Source organism: Colias philodice, chromosome 1, assembly GCF_061535455.1.
Source record: "Colias philodice isolate Cphi_HAF_F1 chromosome 1, ilColPhil1 Martin Lab GWU primary, whole genome shotgun sequence".
Lineage (NCBI taxonomy): Eukaryota > Metazoa > Arthropoda > Insecta > Lepidoptera > Pieridae > Colias > Colias philodice.
Window position 1 is genome coordinate 10,068,753 of NC_143086.1, and position 17,893 is coordinate 10,086,645.

The window sequence follows — 17,893 nt, forward strand, 5'->3', positions numbered from 1 at the left end:
CTAACAATCGAACATATAAAGTAAGAAATTAAATTGTAACGATAAATGAAAAGTTTCAAAACATTTATTAATCAAATTAGAAATAATATTTAAAAGTAAATTTTAAATAATAAAAGAAAGGCTCAATTTAAATGAAATAATTAAAGTACTTCAAGCTTCAAAAAATACGCCGCCCAATTAAGAATTCTTCTACGAGAGGTAAATTTTAAAATAAATTAAAACAACAAAAAAATTTTGAATAAATAAAATCGTAGTATAATTTAAAATGTGCTTTATAGTTCACTAGCTCAAACAATTTCCCGCCGTAAGCGGCACCGCTCCGAGGAGCGATCGCAGACTACGCGGCACTTGTTGCAGCTAGATGCGAGTTGACCGATGCATTTGACAGATACATCAGAACTGAAGCCTCCGCCTCGCCACCCACAGGTCCTGCGCTATGGGTGCGACGGTTATGGGCGTGCACTGCCGCGGATTACCGGGAAATATCGCGCCGCCATCATTGCAATGGCGAAACTTCTAGACATGCCGACATATTTTTATTAATTATTTTTTGAATATTATTTAAACAAACTTCTAGGCTTATTGAAACTAAATTTGCTTTTTATATTTCAATTTAAAATGGATTACTTATGAAACTTCAACGTTAATCAAAATATTTTATTAGAATCTTCTTCTGAAAAAAGCTATATTTCCCATGAAATATAATATAGGTACTCAGTATGATACCATGTATTTATGTACCAAGGGACCTCCTGGTTATTGAAAAGGTGATTTTATTGTATTTTCACCCTCGTATGTGGGCGGCCGGCGGTTGTCATGGTAACGGATTTGCTTCGTATTTATAAATTGAGTCCATTATTGATTATTCAATAATATACTTATTTGGTATTTTTCACCGGAAAGAAGGCGGAAGCTCTCTTTTCTTTGAGTAGGTAGCTATTATCGTTTAATATAAACATTCGAAATAATGATGTACCTCTTAAAAATAGAATGAATAAGTCCTTGCCTTAATTCTTCCGTTTAAAATAAATAAATAAATATTAAAGGACATTATTACACAAATCTCAATCAATCAAGAAACAAAATTAGTTTTATTGTGGCAATTTTTCTTTCTATTAGGTGCCCCGTGGTAATGTCAAAAAACGGGCAGATAAAGTTTTTGTGCTTTTAAAATTTCTTTTGAAATGAAGTTGGATACATGTCTTTGAATTTGTTTGGGGTTTTTTGTATTTTTTATACAGTAGTCAACGGAACACACTGTCTATTAAAGTGAACATATTCATTTTAAAAGTATATTTATTATTCAATAAGACTTTAAACTATAGAAGTACTTTTTAATCATCGCAAAAGTAAAAAGAACTGAATAAAAAGTACGGGATGCAGCGACTAATTGCTAGGTACCTATATAAAAAGAAGCGACATTTAATGTTTCTAAAATCGTAGCTTATTCCGTAAAGAGCAACTGAGATTGCCAAGGTTAAGGAAGAATTAAAGAAGTGTGACATAATGTAATCTTACCTAGTCTATTCTTACATCTATAAAAATGCATTACGGCTAAATAACGGATTAGTCCCTAGAAAAGTTATAATGATGGTTGCGTATCTTAGAATACGCCTTTTTTTTGTTTATTAGAATTTAGGGTTATTAGAAGCTTAACTTAAAGCTTCTGGGAACGCCACCCTTACCTCGCGTGACGCGTCCGCCATCTTGAAAAAAAGGGTTTAATTTTTAACACATTGTCAGTAGGATAGAAAGTATAGGAGATAAAGCGTAAAACTCTTTTATCAAAATGGCGGTCGCTGGCTTGAAGTTAAGCTTTAGGAACTAAACTTGCACCCAACAAAAAAGAAATCACATTTCAACAGACTAGAACATACTATTTTTACACGAAATGGGGATGAAACTCATCTAAATGCCAACGTTGCCTCGGCCCGCGAGTTAATTGAGCAAACCAGATATCCAATGTCCAAGCAAGTTGTCCTAAAGCCGCGGCCACACATTGGACTCAACTTTGCGTCCAATATTGGCTATAATTTGAAATGATCAAACTACTGCACTATACATTGGCTTCAATGTCAACTTTGTAACAGGAAACAGACTAGCTCATTGGGCCAGTCCCAACTGTGGTAGCAGAGAAGCGAAGACGATGGACGAAAATTTATTTGCACTAGCGGCTTACGCGTACAGACTAGGTACATATGCTTATTACTTGCATCAGACAAGTAATCAACGAAAGAAAAGGCGATGGTGGATGATAAAAATGCACACTTCAGGCGACTGACAGAGACGATATGTGTGGCGCGAGCGCGGCGTTGTGTCCAAGATGCCCCCGCGCACTCCCCTTTCATTCCCCTCTCCTTTGAACGTGTATCGAAAACCGACACTGAGCGCGTTATGCCGCGGCCAAACATTGGAGATATTTGCACCAACGTAACGTTTTGCGCACAATCACCAATGTATGTATCAGTACTTTGACACAATGTAGACATTGCGTCCAATCACTGTCCAATGCCCAATACTAACGAACCACTTTCCTAGTTACTTGTGAATGTAATATATCATATAAATATGTAGTATTATGAAGCGACTACACTGTATCCTGACCGGATCCAAGAGCTGTCCTTTTCCCTTGAAATAATAGGGACATACTGGATCTAATTATATCCTTTATCAGTAATAAGCAACTGACGGAAGTAGGATTTCTTGATTGTTGTGATATATGCATTTATAAAACATTATCAACAGTCATTCGTGGATAATAGGATATAATCTGTATGATATACACAGATAATTACCTACTACATTTGTCATGAGATTCAGGGCTAGAAATATTGATGTGGCTATTCCACAAATGCAATAAGCTACACAAAAAAGTTATTTTTGTTCATGTTTAATGACCGATACGACTATACGGGCAAGTAGATGATCAGCTTTCTCTGACCTACTAAACTAAGCCCTTTCCGATCCACCCATCGGAGATCAAACCCTCCTAGTTATAAAGCTGACGTGCTAACTACTGGAACGACGCGTTGGTAAACAAATTACTCATGCTCAATTAAATATGCCCCCAGCGACCTGCCAGCTTTGTTACGCATATAATATAATATCTAGGGTACTCCCTACGACATTCTTGCATAATAAAATTTCAGTCACAAAGTAAATTTCGTCTTTCGGATTGAAAGTACGTACGTATCGGTGTACCTATAGGTATTATACTATTATATATTTCATTTCATCAAACAATATTCTGAGTTCTGACTCAAGACACCAAACATAAAAAAAAATATTGTTTATATGCATCATGACAATTGTCTTATAATAAAGTGGGCTTTACAACCAGTAAGCAACCTCCATATCTTTCAATAAGCTGGATATAATAGGAACCACTAATGTTAGGTACTTATTAGAATGACTTGTGTGAGATTAAGTTTGAAATTCAAGAAAAACAATTCTTTGAAATAGAAGCTATAATTTACGCCTCAACAATTAAAGAGTTTAGACTCTTTTTTAAACGGCGGCGTTTAATTAATGAATTGGTTAGCTGATGCTGGGATTTTTAGTACCTATTAAGAGATAAAGTTACCTACTCATATTGTTTGTGGGTATATTTGTTTGTAGAAGGGAAGGGCAGTTTTTAAATATGTATGTATAAGTCATACTGTGCGGATGTCAACGACAAGTGGTAGAATAGATCTAACTTTATATGACTTGCCTAGAAAAGTAGATATTAGTAAATCCAAATCATTTGCATAAATGTTCAATTCATGACGGGACATACATCATAAGACCGCAACAACACAATTATTGTAAGTCCTTTTAAATATTCTACGGTACCGACACATGTCTATAGTACGAAACACGCTAATGAAGTGACAAATAATTAGGTAATATTAATTCCCCGATTCGAGGAGTAAAGTCCACTAAGTTCGTAGAGTTCCCTTAAAACCTAATAGTTAGCATGAACCACAAATGTGTGTTAGACACGAATACTACGACACAAAATCACGACTTATTGATGGCTGTTTTAATGAGCTAGCTAAGTTCTCCCGATACTAGGAAACTGTTTAAAACAATAACATTGCTTACTGAATTTGTATATAATTATGAAGTTTAGAACGTTACCGGAATACACATAATAGGGGATAATTAAGGGAATCATGTAAACAAATTCATAAATATAAGATAATATCTCTCCTATACAACAAAATAGCTGCTTTCATTTTAATACTTTGCTCTCATGTTGTGTACATAATAGAATAAGAGCTCAGAGCGCCGAGGCATAATTTATTTTATAAAACACAAAATATTCAGTCTCAAGGGTTCATATGAACACTAAATGCTTGCATACCTGCCGACGGCCGTTTTACAGGCACAAGACGGGAAAGGTAAAATCTTAAGTTCATTTTTTTACATAAAGTAAAGCTGCTTTTGCTGCTTTGCTGCTTACAGAAAAGCAATGAAAGCCACCAGTCATTTTCCGGAGCCTATTAGTATGATTAAAGTTCCAAAAAATAATTGAATTTATATTCTCCAATCATGGACAATTATAAATGTTGTCTCTTCTCAAAAAAAATGGTTACTGCATGGGTCGCAATGCAAAACAATATAATAATGTAGTATAGGTATAAGCATTGGAAAAAGGAAGTTAAGTGTATAAAGACGGTAAATAGTACATGAATTATAAACTGAGTATAAATATAAGCCGCAACAGTTAGTACCTATGTATGACTAAGGATTGGAACAACTTTAATATTCTCAGTCAACTAATAACACACTTCCGATCAAGTGTCATGAGGTTTCTTAGTATCTTTCAAAGTAGAAAGATTCCCACCACTTCAAATAATACGTTCTAGAGCGTTCGTGAAACTTTTAGAATAACAGATCAGTATATTCCACCAATAGATTTCACGAATAATCAATAGTTTAACTCAGATTTTGTGCATAACCATAGCACTGGATAAGAAATAATTGAATCATATGCTTAGTGATTATTAGGCACGCCTCATATACACATTTTAATTTCTATTATTTTAATTATTTAAGACTAAAAGATACATTTCAATGACGACGGTAAACAAAAAATCTGACTCTAAACTCTGGTTACAAAAAGTAGAAAAAAATGGAATATAAGAAACAATATGCAAAACGTAAGTGTAAAATACTAGGTTTTACTTGCCACCTTCAATCGATCCATGTTTGAGAATAGGTCATTATATTATATAATTCATAACAGCACTCGATATAAGACGTAGATATAGCTATGAATACTTAATATTAATGTTGCATTAGGTACCTGCTTCAAACTTATTTTCTTTAAGTATATTCGCAAATAATACCATATTGTTTAATTATAATCGACATTATCAATCGTGCAAACGCTTTTTACTTCACATTTCATAAGTATTGAAAGAATAAGAGCAACTTGCGAATATATTAAACTTTATACGCAGTTATTTGAGTACGTTTATTCAGGAGCGATATCTTATTATCGAAAGAATTCATTTCAGTATTAGAAAAAATTAATGTGAAAAGTTTGAAATACAGTCACTCAATTCTATTTTTAACGTTATCGATTTTTTAACGTTACCTACCCGCTGGACTTTTATGCCCTCATTGTGTTTTGTTCTATTTTATAATTACCTATATTTTTTCTATTTAGAGACGAATGTTATAAAAAACGATTAGAAACCAAACTATCAAATCATTAAAATACAGAAAACACAATTTACTAAAGCGAGTTACTTAAAAAAATTACCTATTATATTTTTTCCTTAGAAAAAATTCAGTATACTTAGCACAATTATTATAAGCACTATGACTGGTCTCATTCACACTATCACAATAAGATTTTTTTGTTCATGTAGATAAACACACACAACAAAGTTAAGGGATATTATAACCCCAAACCCTTTTTTTTATTCTCCACAACCTAATAAATAGTACTACGAAACCCGAAGCACATTTCAATTAATGTGTTCATTTAATGTGCCGCTACATTTCGAGACTAGAATTAGACAATGCAGTGATAATAATTAAACGTTACCTACCCACCTGAAAATGTAATCACTATCAAGTAGAAAATACTTGGAAAAATCTATGTTTTAATAACATATTTGGATCTATAATACTTATTATATTATATTTCAAACGACTCAAAGTGAATGCAACTTAGCAAAGCTTATTCAGGATAGCTTTTACAGCAATATTTCGGTTCACATGCAAACTATTGAACTAAGCTACTTTAAAGCTAAAGGACTTAGGCATTACATGTGCATTATAGTAAACAACACTAGTTAGCCGAACTCGAAAATTCTAGCAATAAATTAGGAAGCGGATCATTTTATATTTAATCAAATAAGCTTAATAATAATGGAAATCTGAACTAATAGTCTTCACATTTTCATTAAATGGGGATTATTAATATGTCTGTATTAACCCGGGACTAACGTGTTAGTTTTTTTAATAAAAAAATGGCTGTCATACATTTTATGCAACAAAATCACATGTTTATCAGATTCATTATTTTAGGTTTCAATTAGCAGCAACGACATGTGGAGTGACAAATGAGTAATGAAAGAACACTGGTGATCAAAAGCACTCAACAGAATGTGAGGGAATGAAACCGCTAATTGTTTTTACATTGGACAGGTCACCTGATAGAACTCGACGGCACGCTACAGAAGCATCCTCTACACTCACTTACAAATACACGCAACACAAGCTCTAATAGAATAAACCTGAACCTCAGCAAATTTACTAAGAATTCAACTAGAGAAACGACAATTTCCAACTTAATATTTAAAATATTATATCTACATGTTTGAACTTGCTACAAATATTATTGCGTATTGTGCAAACAGATACGTTTCGTAACATTCGTTTTATTAAACTTTACATCTTTATTACAATGAGAAGGAAAATTTTTGTTTACAAAAGTATCTTAAGTCGATAGACGGATGATAAACTTAGCATTTAATAGTCCGGGATCCATCGCCCATTTTTGCAAGTGATTACTATCAAGCTAATTTTTCGTGAGTAGCTTTATTTTGATGAGATGCCCAATAATTTCATGTACGAAACTCTCGATTGTGGTAGCTACCAGAGGAAACAAGGATAAAATATTTTGATTTGATGGTTCTCAAATATTAATTACTAACTGAATGTTTTTTATTTGTTCAATCTCAAGATAATTATCTAAATTATTCGAAAAAATATTTGTCCTACAAAATCTATGGTTTGATCAAAGAGTCCCGCTTTCCAATGTGTATCGATAACGAAGTCATCATAAATGATTACTAACCAGCTCATTTTTTTATTTTCACTTATTTAATACAAGTATATAATTCAACAGACATATTGTCCTACAAATTGCGTAATAAATATTTGAGAACTGTCAAATCAAAAATTTTTATCCTTGTTACCTCTGTAAGCTACCACAATCGAGAGTTTCGTACATGAAATTATTGGGCATCTCATCAAAATAAAGCTACTCACGAAAAATTAGCTTGATAGTAATCACTTGCAAAAATGGGCGATGGATCCCGGACTATAAGCTTTTTCTAAAGCTAGTAGGTAATTTAAGAAAAATGTAAAAAAATAAGCAATAGTATCGCTTCAAACACTAAATGCTTCAATCTTCAAATTAAATGAAGCGATATGATTGGTTCTTTACAAACACATTCCTCCCTACATATCCTCGCTACATATCCTCGCACATCATTGGTGGAAAAGTAACCTTAGCGCCCTCCACACATCCCTTATGTTAGTAATTTCCAACAAATGTATCATACTTTTTTTATAGAATCAATTTATAAAAGATTACAGCTAATAGTAATGTGTTCAACGTTTTTAACTAGTTTATAGCTTAACTTAAACTGACAATTTTTTCTCATGTCGAAATGTAAAATTCTTGGAACCGAAATTCGTCGATGGATCCGGGCGAGTCCACCATATGCGGCAGCCGCCAGCTTACGCACACCATTGCGAAACTTAATTTGAGATGTGATGATTACACAAGTCAAAAGATTAAATATTTTGTTTTAGTTATTTATTTCATATTTTAGAACAAACTACAACTAAATAGAATATTTAGAAGAGGACGGAGAATGCTTTCGCCAATATGTTATGAACTTTAAACAACATGGTCAAGGACAATATAAAGAGAACATGCTAGTTGCTACTTTCTGTTACCTTTCTTATAGTTTTGGATATTTATCGAAAAATTATTAACAAAGTTATTTTTAGTTCGTAATAACTAAGGTTACTACGAAAGCAAAATTTATCAAATAAAAACAATTTTTTCATTATTTCGTATTTAATCCTATTTCGTATTCTACTTAGTGGAAGGACGCGTTATTTTTGCTTTATTAAATATTTTATAGTTAATATTAAAACACCTATTCGCCAGAACTGGGGCTAACAGCTACTGATTACTGGAACAGCTACCGAGTAGAGATTTTTGTAAGTTTATAATTTGAATTTATATTAACCAAGCCGTTCTTGCGCGTCTTTTTTTTTCTTTTAAAAGTTAAATTATATTTGTTTGTTAATTCAATTGTCCGGTTTTTACAAACCCATTAGAAAAAACATCTTTCTTCATTGTAATTTGGTTTACGGTGTAATTTGAATCCATACTAATATTATAAATGCGAAAGTAACTCTGTCTGTCTGTCTGTTACTCAATCACGCCTTAACTACTGAACCAATTTGCATGAAATTTGGTATAGAGATATTTTGAGATCCGAGAAAGGACATGGGCTACTTTTTATCCCGGGAAATAGGATAGGTTTTATCCCGGAAATCCCACGGGAACGGGAACTATGCGGGTTTTTCTTTGACTGCGCGGGCGAAGCTGCGGGTGGAAAGCTAGTACTCTATAAAAAAGCCATTATTATAGTATTTTAGAGTATTTGGAGATCGATTACTTTTTCTGAGGTAAAATGCATTGAGAAATCTACGAAACCACCTTCGACCCCGAATAAGATTCGAAGCACACATGGGATAGATATGGACTATTGGAACTTTATTTGTAATGGAAAACCCAAGGTTTCTAGAATAATTTGACTTGATAATAATTTCAATTGATTGTCTAATTTTATAAGTGTGTTGCGAAAATAGCCCCGTGCGAAATATTAAAGACGCCTTATGTATCGAATAATAAATAATATTAATAAAGTAAAAAATAATGTTAAATTACCTACAACAAAATATAGTATTGATGATGAATTTCGATCTAACTTTCGACAATAACAGGAATACTCTTAGGAAAAATATAAGTATGACAGCATCGTAATGGTCTAGGCAAAAAAAAAATAGTTCAACACCACTTCTCAGTTGGGAAAGTACCCTTAAGTAACGGAACTACTTTACATTTTCTTTCAATGACAACAAGAGCAACGCAATGCGCCGATGCTGAAAGTGGGAATTTTTATCGCTCAATGAAAAATAAGTTTAGTAGTCAGTGACATAAACGTAAGAAAATAATTTGTGAGGGTTAATTTTAACATTAACTGTTCTAAAAAGATTACTTTATATTTTAAATTAACCCATACTAATATTATAAATGCGAAAGTATGTCCGTATGTCTAATACGCTTGCATGGCAACACAATACAGATTTGGATAGAGTTTGGAAGAAAAACATGTTGGTTGTTAAACATTTTCAATGATTTCAGTCTATTTTTTTTTTTGGGTGGCTATTCAGTTTTTCAATATACGTATTCAAAATTGGGGTTAAATAAATTTAAGGCCGTGGCTTTATCCGCGGGTAAAAACGAGGCTCAAAGTGCGTTATTTCTATAATGATTCAAGTCACGTTCTTTTCGCCTTGAATCTTATAGATGGATAAAAATTAAAGTAATTGAATGGGACCAATAGAAATAAACTTCCTATTCCTAGCACTGTTCATTTAATAGATATTATAATATATGTAGTTGATACAGCTGTACTACTTTTCTAATTATTATCATTGTAATGGACCTTTTTTTATAAGTTTTACAAGTAATCAATAATTTATGGAAATTATAATTGAAATTTTGAAGCTAAACATAAAAATGTGAAAATAATTAATTATATTCATTTAGTTACTTAGATACAAAAAATAATTTTGACTATTTTATTTACACCTATCAAAAAATTACTTTTATTATAATTTTGTTAATTCAAAATCAGCTGATAAGTTCGCAGTTTGGCTCAAATCAATTTCCAAAAACTAAAACAAAACTGAAAGCTGAACTTTTCTTAAACATAAGTAAGCATTATGTTATGTTTAGTGAATAGAACTAGGTAAAAGAGTAATGAACAAGGCATGCTCTTTTATCTCTTACTATATTTAAATTGTAAAACCATAATGACTCTTTATTAAAATGAAACAAAAATACAAATTATTTCTATAGTCAACCACTTTTAATAAATTTGTTAAAAGCATTGAACAGAGTTGTTAATAGCATTGAATGGATTTTTATATGGTTTTTATTTATCAGTGCGGATAGAAGAGATATAATAAAAAGCTAATGAATTAAAGCTTGATCTCTATTATGGTCATGAGTTTATATGTACAAGGATGTCGAAAATTATTTGTTGGATTTTGAGAAACTAAAGCTAAACCAAAAGCATTAAAAATCAATACAAATAAATATATCTACTGCACATAACAGTTAACTGTTTAGGTAGATATAATTCCACCAAGTCCATATTCCATTCATAGTGTGCACATTTTTTAAACCAAATAATATATTATTTATTTTATTTTTACTACTTCAACCATTATAATATTGTATATTAAGCATTAATGTCTGTCTATAATACGGTCATCATAACAAACTCAAATTTGAGTGTCAAATACATGCTATGTATGCAGTATGCATATTGAATTTCACTTCTTATTGATACACAGTGTAAAGATATTTAATACCTACTGTATTTTGGTTTAATGACACATGTTTGCATTAATTAAACATGAAACAAAAGAGCAACCCAGATAGGAACGTAAGAACTTAGATGGATACTATTTTTTTAACACTGATTATATATGATTAGAATAAAATTAAGTTATAGATTAGTATGTACCTACAAAACTACAATTATATTTCAAAGTAACTAACCAATGTCATGACATTACTGTTAAATGTGCAAATGCTACAATTTACTCTTCAAGACAAAAAGATTTCACATAAAAATGTCCTCTCAGTGATGAGGTCACTGTTTAATGTCTCTTCATATATATTTTTTTATATGTAATACAGGGTGTCCCAAAAAGTAGTGATATACTGAAGCTGGGAGGTAGAGGACTTAGAGGGCTATCCGAATCACCCCCATGTATGTTATGCGATTTTTCGTATTTTCGGAGTTATTACATTTTTTTCAATTTTTCATGTATCGCCGAGTACGATGAGATTTTTATTTATGGTGACGTGAATTATTGCGCTAGATGCTTGATTTTTTTTGTGTGCTAAGCTGAAAGATAGGCCAATTCAGTATGGTAACATTTACTATCGTTAGATCTTCGAATGGAATAAAAAAAAGAATTAAATGCCAAGAAAGATAAAATTACCCAGTATGTTCATAACTTCAAGGGCCCATAAAAAAATAAAATCACATAAAAAAGGTTTTCCATTTGGCTTTTAAAAACTTGCTCTATCGATCAGGTAGCCACCATAAAAATTTCATTTTATTATTCTGAAGGCTTCAATCGAAAAATTGAAATCTAAATGTGGTAAGTGTAAAATTTTTATTAACATGATGATTATTAAAACCAATAAATAGGTGTTTAAAAATGAATTTTTTTTAAATAGCCCCGCTGTTGCTCAATGCAAGTGCGACATCACCGTAAAAAGTTGTCTTTTTAATGTCTGAATGCTCTTTTATCATTTTTAATGGTTTCTTCTGCTACTATGAATTTCCGGGTTATTTCGTCCAAATTGTGGCAGTCTCTCGTCTTTGTAGTATCCCCACGGAAAAAATTCAATAGGGTTTATGTCCGGAGACCGTGGAGGCCAGGCTAAAGGGCAAAAATACCCTGAAAGATGGATTGGTCGTTGCAGCCTGCGCATGCGCCGGTGACGCCTGCTTTAAAGACTGGCCTCCACGGTCCCTCGAATAAACCCCATTGATTTTTTTTCAATGGGGATACTAAAAAGACCTCGGCTACTTGAGAGAATGCCCCAATTTGGACGAAATAACCCGGAAATTCATAGTAGCAGAAGAAACCATTAAAAATGATAAAAAAGCATTCAGACATTTAAAAGACAACTTTTTACGGTGATGTCGCACTTGCACTGAGCAACAGCGGGGCTATTTAAAAAAATTCTGGTAATTAAACACCTATTTATTGGTTTTAATGATCATCATGTTAATAAAAATTTTGCACTTACCACATTTAGATTTCAATTTTTCGATTGAAACCTTCAGAATAATAAAATGAAATTTTTATGGTGGCTACCTGATCGATAGAGCAAGTTTTTAAAAGCCAAATGGAAAACCTTTTTTATGTGATTTTATTTTTTTATGGGCCCTTGAAGTTATGAACATACTGGGTAATTTTATCTTTCTTGGCATTTAATTCTTTTTTTTATTCCATTCGAAGATCTAACGATAGTAAATGTTACCATACTGAATTGGCCTATCTTTCAGCTTAGCACACAAAAAAAATCAAGCATCTAGCGCAATAATTCACGTCACCATAAATAAAAATCTCATCGTACTCGGCGATACATGAAAAATTGAAAAAAATGTAATAACTCCGAAAATACGAAAAATCGCATAACATACATGGGGGTGATTCGGATAGCCCTCTTGGTCCTCTACCTCCCAGCTTCCGTTCATCACTACTTTTTGGGACACCCTGTATAATCCGATCCTTCAAAATTATAAATGCCAGTGTTCATACATCATTATTATATATATAATATTAATAAGAGATTTATTTAATGAATTCAATGTGTAAAACACAAGAACTTACAGGTGATACAACATAAAAAATCACATAAGAAAATGTATTGAAAGGATTTGATGAACAAAACCATAAATGGAACACTAATATAAAGTAATATAACAAATAAATATATTTCTATACATGATATGAATATGTACAATGGTTTTTTTTTTCTCTCAACATGTCTCCTGAGCCATTTGTTAGAGATATTTTTTCAAGTTTATTGTATGTCATACACAACCACCCAAAAACACCATTATAAACACAATCAGTTATAAATTGTTTTTTTTACTTGTCAAAATGGTACAGCAACGGTTTAAATGATGATATATAATACTGATTTACTAAATAAAATTAACAGAAAAACCTCTTCATTATATTGTCAATTTAGTTATTAAGCTACTGTTTTATAAACCCAATATAAATTTTGTCATAATTCAGCTCATTATATGCAATGGTTTATAGAATAAATCTATTCAAATATATTGGACTTATAGTCTCAGTTCATATTAGCTAAAATAGCTACTATGAACTGATGAAACAACACGTCCTGGATAAAGTACAAAGGATTGGTCCTTTCCGTGTGTTTGTGACTTTTATGTGAATACCTGTACCGTTTAAATTGAACTAATAAAGCTTGTTTCAAATTGAGATAATAAAATATATAAGAAGCTTTAAATTTTTCTTAATTCTGTTTTATAACAAATTAAGTTTTCCTATTTTCATGCTATAATTTTCTTACATATATGTGACAAATTAAAATAATCTTCTGTTAAATGTTGAATTTTTTGTTCCCGAACATGCCAGTATGCCAAATACATTAAATGCCAGTCCCCTTTGGTACCTTATTTAAGAAAAATAGCATCAATTACTAACGAAGCATGAAAATATTAATGTATTATACAGGGTGTCCCAAAAAGTAGTGATGAACTGAAGTTGGGAGGTAGAGGACCTAGAGGGCTATCCGAATCACCCCCATGTATGTTATGCGATTTTTCGTATTTTTGGAGTTATGACGTTTTTTTTTTAAATTTTTCAGCTATCGCCAAGTACGATGATATTTTCACTCATAGTGACGTCAATTATTGCGGAAGATGCTTGATTTTTTTTGTGTGCTAAGCTGAAAGATAAGCCAATTCAGTATGGTAACATTTACTATCGTTAGATCTTTGAATGGAATAAAAAAAAGAATTAAATGCCAAGAAAGATAAAATTACATAGTATGTTCACCACTTCAAGGGCCCGTAAAAAAATAAAATCACATAAAAAAAGTTTTCCGTTTGGCTTCTAAAAACTTGCACTATCTATCAGGTAGCTACCCTGAAATTTTCATTTTTTATTCAGAAGGCTTCAATCGCAAAATTGAAATCTAAATGTGGTAAGTGAAAAAATTGAATTAACATGATGATTAATAAAAACAAATTAAAACCAATTACAAGGTGTTTAATTACCAGAAATTTTTAAAATGACCCCGCTGTTGTTCAGTCCAAGTGCGACATCACCGTAAAAAGTTGTCTTTTAAATGTCTGAATGCCCTTTTGTCATTTTTTATGGTTTCTTCTGCTTCTATGAATTTCGTGGTTATTTTGTCTAAATTGTGGCAGTCTCTCGTCTTTGTAGTATCCCCACGGAAAAAAATCAATATGGTTTATGTCCGGGGACCGTGGAGGCCAGGCTAAAGGGCAAAGATACCCTGGAAGATGGATTGGTTGTTGCAGCCTGCGCATGCGCAAGTGACACCTGCCTTAAATCCTGGCCTCCACGGTCCCTCAACCTAAACCCCATTGAATTGCTTCAATGGGGATACTAAAAAGACCTCGGCTACTTGAGAGAATGCCACAATTTGGACGAAATAGCCCGGAAATTCATAGTAGCAGAAGAAACCATTAAAAATGATAAAAGGGCATTCAGACATTTAAAAAACAACTTTTTAAGGTGATGTCGCACTTGCATTGAGCAACAGCGGGGTTATTTTAAAAAATTCTGGTAATTAAACACCTATTTATTGGTTTTAATTTGGTTTTAATGATCATCATGTTAATAAAATTTTTGCACTTACAACATTAGATTTCAATTTTCGATTGAAGCCTTCTGAATAATAAAATGAAATTTTTAGGGTAGCTCCCTGATAGATAGAGTAAGTTTTTAAAAGCCAAATAAAAAACTTTTTTCTGTGATTTTATTTTTTTATGGGCCCTTGAAGTTGTGATCATACTGGGTTATTTTATCTTTCTTGGCATTTAATTCTTTTTTTTATTCCATTCGAAGATCTAACGATAGTAAATGTTACCATACTGAATTGACCTATCTTTCAGCTTAGCACACAAAAAAATCAAGCATCTAGCGCAACAATTCACGTCACCATGAATAAAAATCTCATTGTACTCTGCGATAGCTGAAAAATTGAAAAAAATGTCATAACTCCACAACTACAAAAATCGCATAACATACATGGGGGTTATTCGGACAGCCCTCTAGGTCTTCTACCTCCCAGCTTTCGTTCATCACTACTTTTTGGGACACCCTGTATAAAAAGATCTTAAAGAATTCAATACAAACATGAAATATTCTTTAGTTTTACATAAGATTGATGATGTTAACATTAATGTTGGTTAACTTGAAGAATAAATTGTAAGTATGTAAATCAATTTTTATTTTTCAAAATGTTATTAAAAACTGGTAATATTTTAGGCATTACAAAAAAAAAATATTTAATAATTACAATTTACAACCATTTGATTTCATACAAAATGCAGACTTCTATTTTTATTTGTTTTTATTTTTCAAAAAATCAAACCTCCGAAGTGACTGCATGGTCAGTGACCTTTGTCTTATCTGCTAAAGAAGATTTTTAATGGCCCAATTTTTTGAGATCGCAAAGTACGCAAATAGCATCTATTGAGTAAAATATCTAAATTAAATAATCGAAATGGTTTCCGAATGTCTAATATTTAAGTTTTTTGACGATATAAATATACGAATTTCGATAATTTGCGAAACTAAAAAAGGGTACGCACCCAACAAACCTTGGAATTATTCCGTATAATATTGGTAAAATAAACGATGAATCAATATTAAACCCATTAAAACAACGAAATAAACAAAATAATACTAATTTTATTCAGTAATTTGAACTTAAAAACCAAAAAGGCATTATGATGAAAGCTATAGCTACTCGTATTATGTAGTTGGTACCATGCACGTAGCAGTAAAATATGGAGGATGCATAATATACGAAATGATCTAAAAACCTTTAGAACCAGAATATATTCACATAAATTAATACACTTAGTCAATGTATAACGTTTCTTAATGATTTATTATTACTGTTAGTGATAAAACACATGTTTCACAAAGAAATGCTTTCATTTTCGATAAAATTGTACCGCCCTATGCCGATGTTGATGTAGCATTTTATTACTACTTACCTCGTCGAAGAATGACATATTCCACACAAAAAAATAAATATTAACAAACAGAGATTCAAACTATATAAAAATGTTCATAAAATAATATAGAATTTAGTTAAGTTTCACAATTTTTTTCCACAAAACAATAACACTACGCGCAATACTATCGCACCACCACTCTGAAGTTGTTGACATCGAAATCAATACAGCCAACATAACACGAAATAAAATAGTTCATCAATTTATTTGATATTTTTGTGAAAATAAAACATAATATTTGAATTCATGTACAACTGATGATATTTATTTTTGAATTAAGTATGCGATGAAATTGGAACCGACGCCAAATCTCATTCGAACAAACTTTTTGTACGCATGTCCCACACGTATTGATTTTTATTTCATACAAACTTTAGGAAAAATTAGTTTTGCTCAGCACAGACAGCATTAGATGAATATTCCTTTATCACTAATAAATGGAAAATAACAATATTTTAATAATTAGCGTATAAATTTATATATATTCAACTGTTACTTTTGTGTACTAACTATAAACAAAATGTTTAATATGAAAACGTTTAAAAAATGGACATAATATGAATTGGTTTGTGCTTGGTAGTTACTAGTTGTATTGAATAAATAGTTGAATTATTAATTGATAATGTAGGTATATTTTGTGTAGGTATTTCATCGTATTACTATTAATTTCAATCATTTATCCGTAATTTTGGCATACCTACAATAGAAACAACTAAAAATTTAATTGAGGTATTATTATAGAGAGGACACCACAAACAAAATCTGTGCGACAAGCGCTGCCGCGGCGGCGCAGGGTGGCTAGTGAGTCATACACTTTGTAGATATTCTGCCTCTTATTACATAAAAATTAAAACCAATCAATGTAACAAATAAATATTGTTTATCTTATTGAAAAAATATGAATAAACTTATCAATTAAAACCAATTAATGTGACAAAAAAAAATAGTTTGAGACGATTGACTCTAACTAGTGTTACAAATAGTGTGGTAGTGATGGCCTCTCTAGTACGTAGTACATAGTAACTCAATGATAATATGTATATATATTTTTCTTTAATTTTTTTTTATATTCAATGGAAAATGAAGTTAATTACATACTCGCTGACGTTAGAGATTCGCAACAGTTTGTCGCCGTTGCTATATAATATATTATGTAGAGAATAATATCAATAACACACAATTAATTTTATTACAGAAAAGCTAATACCAAAATAAATTAATAATGATGTAAACCTACTAACTTGTGATTTGAACTTAGAATGTGATATTCACGCATAAAGTTCAAGTTTAAAATTATGTAATTTTCATCCTTTGTTTAAATAAACTCTCTATTCTAAGTTTTATAAAATTTTAAGCATTCATGTCTTTAATTATTATCGATTTGTTTTTTTTTTAAACTTTAAATTATAATTAATAAAATTTATTTAAATGTACATAATATATAGTTTAGAATTCTAAATTTTTGTAATCATTCGATTTTTGAAGAGTTTGAAGAAGACTAAATTAAACATAGA

At 31.4% G+C, this 17,893-nt stretch overlaps 1 protein-coding gene across 5 annotated transcripts in view; it reads right to left on the minus strand.

Moving 5' to 3' along the window:
- LOC149491305 (uncharacterized) overlaps positions 1-16,541 on the minus strand; it is a 34,364-nt gene extending 17,823 nt beyond the window's left edge. For all 5 annotated transcript variants that reach the window (XM_089696590.1, XM_089696615.1, XM_089696606.1 and 2 more), the window contains exon 1: positions 16,359-16,541. The gene's annotated coding sequence lies outside the window, so the exon portion shown is untranslated. The remainder of the gene's footprint in view (positions 1-16,358) is intronic.
- Between the last annotated feature and the right edge of the window lie 1,352 nt (positions 16,542-17,893).